The following is an 8,732-nucleotide window of genomic DNA, read 5'->3' as shown; positions in this document are numbered from 1 at the left end:
GCTGTTCAATGCGGATCACATCCACCGACCGCGCAGCGCAGGTTTCAGTTCTCTGAGACTCAGGAAATGGGAATTATGACAATTTTAAAATTCCCAATTCTAAATCATATGATAACGCGGATTCTCCGCGCTTCATCGCGTGGTCGGGGTGGGGGTAAAAAAGATTTTGAGGTTCCTCGGGGCGATGTATGGCCCCTACAGACACTCTTTACTGGGGTTCAGCCATATTAAGTCGCTCTGCGCAATTAAAGTTTTATCATGCTCTTTGAACTTCTTTAAATTGTTAAAACAATTATTACTTTGGTGTGCCTGGATTTTCCGCCCTTTTCCTGACGTCACCGTACTGACGGTCCAGACGAGTTTACCCTGAAGTTTCTCACGTATCAAACGGTGAGTGTGATTTAATTTGTGAGTGCTCGCGTAGTTTTTCGATTAATTTCTCCGGTGGCCATTTTGGACACCGTTTGAGTGTTAAAATTCGAACCTTTTACCTTCGGGACGCGGTACTCAGTGGCCTTTGGCCTCATTCCTTTATTTTCATTAGTGAATATTAATTATTTTACTCAGATTGTTGCCGTTTATCGGTTTTGATTTTGGAACTTTGTTCAATTTCTTCATTCCTGTGGCTCGCGCGTCGTCGTCGCTTACGGGTGATCCTCGCGTCTTAGCGTCTCCCACGCATCTCTAAAATTATTATTAATTCTTTTAGTTAGCTAGTATCCCTAAGTTAATTACATTTTTTTTTCGGTTTGTATAGCGTCTCTGCTCGCGGGAGTCCTCTCCCGCACGTGTAAAAGATCAGACTTAACTCATTGGAATAAAAATATTTGTTTTTTGTTTTGTAAAAGTTTGCATATTGTTGAGTCCCGCTCATTGTAGCCTGTTCCCACACGCCTCCGCGGTTATCTGAGCTAGTCGTGGAACGCGGCTCAACGGTCTGACCTTGTCCTTTGACGGTTAAAAGGACTGGCGCCCTTTTTGCNGTTTGTATAGCGTCTCTGCTCGCGGGAGTCCTCTCCCGCACGTGTAAAAGATCAGACTTAACTCATTGGAATAAAAATATTTGTTTTTTGTTTTGTAAAAGTTTGCATATTGTTGAGTCCCGCTCATTGTAGCCTGTTCCCACACGCCTCCGCGGTTATCTGAGCTAGTCGTGGAACGCGGCTCAACGGTCTGACCTTGTCCTTTGACGGTTAAAAGGACTGGCGCCCTTTTTGCCATTTTGTCTCCTCTCGTTATTCCCGTCGTTCTAATTCCGGGTTGAGAGAGTCCAAACGGGTCGCTAAAAGTTCGTGGAGAACCACGCGTCTGAATCCCGCAGACGCGCTTGGAAAAATACCTCACAACTTGTAAAGATATTTGACTGCTTTAATGCTCGAAACTACTTCAACGTTGATGTGACTATTGAAAGTCATCAACAATTTTTTATTATGATACGACAGGTCTATTATCTATTATTAGGACGACATGTCTATTATCAAAATTGAATCCATCAGAACGAGTGTAGGACTCCGTGTGGTAATCCTCGTTTTTGAAATTCAATAACGTAAACATAAGCTTGTACCTCGCCAAATAGTTTCTCAACTTTTATCATCCTTAGAAGCAATGGTTCAAAAAAAAAATTTCGATTTTTTGTGTTATATTGACTTATTATGATTCAGAAAGTTCGAAAATGCAATTTTTAGACGTCGTCCGTACGTATGTGTGTATGTGTGTATGTATGTAACAAATTTTTTCAAACTTTTCCTTTCATTTCTCGCTAATGAATCCATGGAATTGAATCTTTTTTTTTTAATGTAGGTAATGTTGAGCCCTATCCATCGCCGTTAATCAAAATTAAATTAATTCATTAATTTTTAAAATTTTTGGATTTTTTCAAAAATCGGATGTAACACGATAACTAAAAAAAAAATGTTTTAAATTCATTGAATGATGGCTCAAAAAATTTGTTTGTGTGTTCTTGTGACCGAGTTCGAAGATGAAGGTGATAGCCATAATCGTTCTTTTGATTTATCTGAAAGTTTGAAAAAATTTTGTATTTTTTGAAAATCAGAATTCCGGGGATATCTTCAAATATTATGCTCCAAATGAATTCAATCATAGCTTAAAATGTTCGTTTCAATCTTATTATGTCGCAGTTAAAAGATCTTGACAACAGCTATCTCGGTTGATCTGATTTTTATGATGAAAATTTCAAATTTGAAAATTTCCAATTTTTCATAAAATTCCCTGAAAGTGAACTTTCTGATGGGTTTTCTCACATGTGGTATTTGAAATTCATTCAATTATGTATAAATGAAATTGTTCTGATAACTTTTTATCGAAATTTAAAGATCAAATAGATTGCATCATTCTTTCATTTGATTAATAATCGTATTTTAGAAATTATTCTAAGAGCATTCGAAAGTTTTCCGAAAAAATTTCCCTTCTCTCTCAGATTTCCATGATTTCTCTCCCCATCCACCCCAGCTCCCGTCTCGATTTTGCAGGAAAAATCTTGCGAGACTCTTCATAGTAAAACTATCGAGTGTCGACTCTCTCAATAGTAAAACCGTGAGATTTAGAGTGTCGCAAATTTTGGCCCACCCAACTGGGAATTGAACTCTAACCACACTCTAACCACACAGCCACTGCCGTCGCTCGAAATTCGTCATTTTCCATAATTGTGGAAAATGCATTGCGATTGATGATTTGAATGAAAGAAAAGGGGTTGAATTGATTCAATTATTATTGAAGAGAATTACTTCGACCTCACATAAATTGAATAAATTGGAAGCATAAATACATATTTAATCATCTGGAGAAAATTGAGGNTTTTTTCAAACTTTTCCTTTCATTTCTCGCTAATGAATCCATGGAATTGAATCTTTTTTTTTTAATGTAGGTAATGTTGAGCCCTATCCATCGCCGTTAATCAAAATTAAATTAATTCATTAATTTTTAAAATTTTTGGATTTTTTCAAAAATCGGATGTAACACGATAACTAAAAAAAAAATGTTTTAAATTCATTGAATGATGGCTCAAAAAATTTGTTTGTGTGTTCTTGTGACCGAGTTCGAAGATGAAGGTGATAGCCATAATCGTTCTTTTGATTTATCTGAAAGTTTGAAAAAATTTTGTATTTTTTGAAAATCAGAATTCCGGGGATATCTTCAAATATTATGCTCCAAATGAATTCAATCATAGCTTAAAATGTTCGTTTCAATCTTATTATGTCGCAGTTAAAAGATCTTGACAACAGCTATCTCGGTTGATCTGATTTTTATGATGAAAATTTCAAATTTGAAAATTTCCAATTTTTCATAAAATTCCCTGAAAGTGAACTTTCTGATGGGTTTTCTCACATGTGGTATTTGAAATTCATTCAATTATGTATAAATGAAATTGTTCTGATAACTTTTTATCGAAATTTAAAGATCAAATAGATTGCATCATTCTTTCATTTGATTAATAATCGTATTTTAGAAATTATTCTAAGAGCATTCGAAAGTTTTCCGAAAAAATTTCCCTTCTCTCTCAGATTTCCATGATTTCTCTCCCCATCCACCCCAGCTCCCGTCTCGATTTTGCAGGAAAAATCTTGCGAGACTCTTCATAGTAAAACTATCGAGTGTCGACTCTCTCAATAGTAAAACCGTGAGATTTAGAGTGTCGCAAATTTTGGCCCACCCAACTGGGAATTGAACTCTAACCACACTCTAACCACACAGCCACTGCCGTCGCTCGAAATTCGTCATTTTCCATAATTGTGGAAAATGCATTGCGATTGATGATTTGAATGAAAGAAAAGGGGTTGAATTGATTCAATTATTATTGAAGAGAATTACTTCGACCTCACATAAATTGAATAAATTGGAAGCATAAATACATATTTAATCATCTGGAGAAAATTGAGGTTTATAAGAGAGGATACATGCAAACCTGTTATGAGCAACTGAAATATCAGTTTTGAAAAACAGAGAATTTAGTTATCTGGGGCTCATAACGTAATCTCGATGAGCGTAGATTTTCCATCATTGATGCCTGTCGAATTTAGAAAACGAGACCGAACCGCGCGCCTTAGCGCGCGGGAACTGAATGAGTTTTCTGAGTTAGTTTTCTCTCTGTTAATAAATGGAATAAAATACAACAACTAATCGTTCGAATTAGGAGGACACTTGATCTCACTATGATGATGGAGGTATCTCCACAGTGACTTGTACTTAATAAACACTTTGAAATGTATCGGAGACCTGAGCATATTCGAAAGCGATTCCCATAATTTCAAGAATTTCCTATCCAGTTTTGATTAATAGACGAAAGTTGAAACGACACGGAAACTGAATTAATAACGTGTAACTCAACATTGGTGTGGATAGAACCTCCAGAATTTAGGCAATCGTTTCTGAATGTGTTCAGGAAACTATGATGAAAATATTGAGTCTTTGGTACATTGCGAAGTTTTAACAAAGTGGAAGTGACTGTCCAAGTACTTCAAGGTATGATTGCAATTCTCATATCCAATTCTAGCGATATAACTCTTTGAAGACGTAATTTTTTATCATATTGTTGGTCCTTTGTTCACCAAGGAAGAATTGTAGTGACCTCCAAGATCGAACACGTGAAAACGCAACATATAATTGCCCATGATTAACGACATCTTTTCGAAGATCGAGCCCAATTTTATCGAATGTTTGTCCTTGACTTTTGTTGATTGTCATCGCGAATGCCAGTTTGAAAGGAAACTGTCGACGTTGAAACGTAAAAGGATAGACGTCCTCACAATAGAGAGTCATGCGATGAATGAAAACGATCTCTCCTGCCTTGTCGCCCGTGAGAATTCGACATCGTAGGAGATTATTTGCGAGTCCTAAAATTTGTAGCCGTGTACCGTTACACAATCCTTCATTGATACTGAGATTTCGAATGAGCATAACAATACAGTTGTGTCTAAGTTTCAAGTCATGTGGCGGGAAACCTGGTGGATTTAATGTATTCAAATACTCTGGGAGTATTGCATCTGAAATGTCTCCATTGTCACAGTTTTTCACTGTCTATGCTGTTATAAATCTTTTTCGTTGTTTTATCGAAGAGTTCTACAACTCGATTGTTTATTTCTTCAACATCAATATTTCGTGCAGATAGTATTGCGACATTTGCAAATTCATCGAATTTTCTCTTCTTTATGAGTTCTTTGCATGTTGATGCAACTATATCAGCTGTTCGTGGAGCTATGCACTGTTCTGGTGCTAACAAATTATTGCTGGCATCAGTTGAATATCCATCACCTACGGAAAGAAGATATCTGGAGAACTCAACTTCTCCTGGGAGACTACGCATATTTTCAGTCAGTGCAAACATGGAAAAATGTTTCCACGACACACTGAATTTGATCGATAAATTGACCATCTCAGAGCGAGTAGCGTGAGTTTTCACTGGTAATAATTGCCTGAAGTCACCGCCCAAAATCATAATTTTTCCTCCGAATGGCAAGTTTACATTCGTAAAGTCACGAAGTGTTCGATCGACTAATTCCAAAGCGTATCTCGGTGCCATTGGAGCTTCATCCCAGATGAAAACATCAACTCCTCGTAGATAATCAGCGTTTTGAGACTGATTCTTGATGTTTGAAACAGAATCAGAGAAAAGAGGGACCGGCATACCAAAAGTTTTATGCACAGTTCTCCCATGCGGTAGTAATATTGCCGCAATACCTGTAAACGCCATTGTGCAAATTTGTTTTTCTCTTCCTGTCAATATATGATAGATTGTGGTGTAAATAAATGTTTTCCCTGAACCACCGGGACCATCAATGTAAAAACATGTGTTTGAGGAATTTCTTACCTCCGAAGAGACTACATCCAAAATTTTATCCACGATTTCCTTTTGTTTGACGTTCAATCTTCGATATTGATTAAGACCAATTTCTGTATGTTGTTAGAGTATTCCTGCATCTATGGGCTCGTTAATATTATTTGGCATCTCTTCCATCGTAGGCATGGTAGGAAAACGACTCAAGTCCGAACCTTCTTGAGTGAGAAATGTATTGATTTCAGCATACGCTCTTCTTTCAGCTGTTTGAACATCGGCATCTCGTTGAAAATCTTGAGACATGGCATCTTTGAATTTCAACCATAATTCCTCTGGTTGGTTTGGCTGACAATACTTCAAAATTCGAGCGTACAAACGACGGAGTTGTCGAGGCATCATCCATATTTCGCCTTCTGTCATTGCTCGTTCCCATTCTGTATCATCTGCGATAAGTCCTAATGCTAGACAGGCACTGTGATACGTATCACACAGATGTCCATTAACGGTTCTCAAATCCTCAAAACTAATTGCTCCTTTGCTTTTTATCAATAATAATCGAAGATGAAATAATTCAATTTGAGTGGGAGCTACCGAATACATTCGTCCGATAACATTGAATTGAGTTTTGTGTTTCTCCCATCTTGAGATGCCTGAACCTTGATTTTTCTTGAACACGTAATGGGACGGAATTTCTGAATAGGTGAACTTCCTGGCTTCGGGATCTCGTTGATTTAAAGCGAAATAATCCATCAACATTGTCTCTTTTTGAAATGCAGACCTTATAGCTTCATCATCGGATACATCGGAAATTGTTAGAGTGTGTTGATTACGTAGATGCACAGGTAATCTCACGATTGAGTGACTTTTTTCTTGTAATGTATGACTTAATATACGATCACTGGCTTCGACTGGGCTGACATATCGAGCCTCCACGAAATTACGAATTTCATCATGATCGATCACATTTTCACCATTACCAGGATGGGTAATCTCAACGGCCGCCGCATCATGGCCTTTGTAAACATATTTATATAGATACTTCACAAATTGGATAGATGAAACGACTTCTACGTTGATATGACAATTGTATAATTTCAATAGTGTGGGATTCTAGGGAACTACAAATTGATTGTCAGTTGTATGTCCATTTCCACGGTTATAAACACCAGTGTTTCTGCGACGATACGTAGGATATCCATTCTCATCTAGGGTAGTTTCGGCTTGAAAATCTTTGGGGAAATGTTTCGTACACTTACCTTTTTCGTTTTTACACCAACTGCCACATGGACCGTGAATCATGTCTTTCATTACGATTTCATGTAACGTGGGATCTTTGTCTGGACTTGGAATTTCTGCAGAAATATATTTATCAACTACATCTGGAGTAGTTATCTTGTGATTCTGTTTCAACGTTAATAATATATGGACATGAGGTATCTTTTATGATGGTTTTTTTGATCAACTCATCTTCTTTCCTGTGAAAAATACGTGAAACTAAATCAGGTCGATTAGATGGTATTTGATCGGGTAATAAATTTTCTTGTATTTCACGCCAGTTCGGATTGCACGTCATCGTAATGAAGAGATCTGGTTTACCGAATTTCCTTACAATTGCCATGGCATCTTGATAGTGCTGCATCATATTGCGTGGAGAACCCACAAATGATGAAGGAAGAATCACCATTTTTCCTACTCGACCATGAGCTTCATCTGCTCTTCTTTGTAAATGTTCTCTTAAACTTTGGTACGTGTCAGAACGTAGCTTTTCTTGATTATTCCTATCAAATGTCAAACGGCCTCTCTCAACTTTTACGTAGCTGTCAACAATCCATTGTTGGAATAATCTGCCGCCTTTGAGAATCACATTGTCGTCTCTGTCAGCCATTCTGTACTTTGTACAAGCATTGCGTGTAACTCGTCCAGCCCTGTTCGTCAATGGCATTTTGTAATGCCATCCTCGAGTTCCGTTGGGATAGAACAATGGATAAATCCACGGTTCAACATTGGGATCCACGGTGCTGATATACGTGAGTTCTTTCGTAGCTTTGACACGGATTGAAACATAAGACTCTGGAATTTCGCCGTCCGCAGTGGTAGTGAATATCGCTGCGACTTCATTAATCTTTTGGAGATTATATCGTCCACGATCCATGCCTGGTTTTAAAGAAAACAATAGTTGCATCTCAGGTTCCACTCCTGATTCTCTAGAGTTAAGTCTCGATTGCAAGAGTTCTTCGTGCATCATTTGATATGATCGTGCCAAGTTATTGCATTCCCGAAGTGCGCTATCGATTTCACCTACCAATTCTGCATCCAACGTTGACATTTGATTGCATGGAACATCAGTTGCTTCATTTTGATCAACTATGAAGAGCTGACCATATGAAGGACATTTACTTCCAGAAGGGTACAAACTCGTATTAATCTGGTAATAAATTTGTCCGTTAATTTTAAAACAATATGGTCCAGGGCGTCCTTCATCAAAACTCACCAAATTTGCATTGAACGAAGCGAATGCAAAAGAATTATTATAACTACGTATACGCTGAAGAAAATGATTGGATTTTTCATGATTGCCGTCGAATAATTCACGCAAAATTCCTGGTGGCTCAGGTAAAGGTTCTAATCTCACCGCTCCGTGACCACAACAACTCTGGAATGAATCTTTTTTACCTGACGTTCGCTCAAATGCAAAATGCTTCGCGTTGCAATGACAACAAATCATGTCCATGAGTCCTATATAATGTTCAGTAATATCACTTCTTTCTGGCCTGGGACCTACATTTTCAACATTTGTATTAACGATCCCTGACACAGTTGACACGCGTGTTGCTTGTAAGGGAATACATTCTGAAAAAACTACCGAATCGTTAATGGTTGGCTGTTGTGCTGAATGTTGTATAGGAATATCTAGGTCAATTGTATGACCCCGAAAGTTGGC

This window comes from Diachasma alloeum, unplaced genomic scaffold (genome assembly GCF_001412515.2).
Source record: "Diachasma alloeum isolate Michigan unplaced genomic scaffold, Dall2.0 Dall_scaffold_01066, whole genome shotgun sequence".
NCBI lineage: Eukaryota > Metazoa > Arthropoda > Insecta > Hymenoptera > Braconidae > Diachasma > Diachasma alloeum.
The sequence above is the reverse complement of the archived record's forward strand: the minus strand, read 5'-3'. Positions refer to the sequence as shown.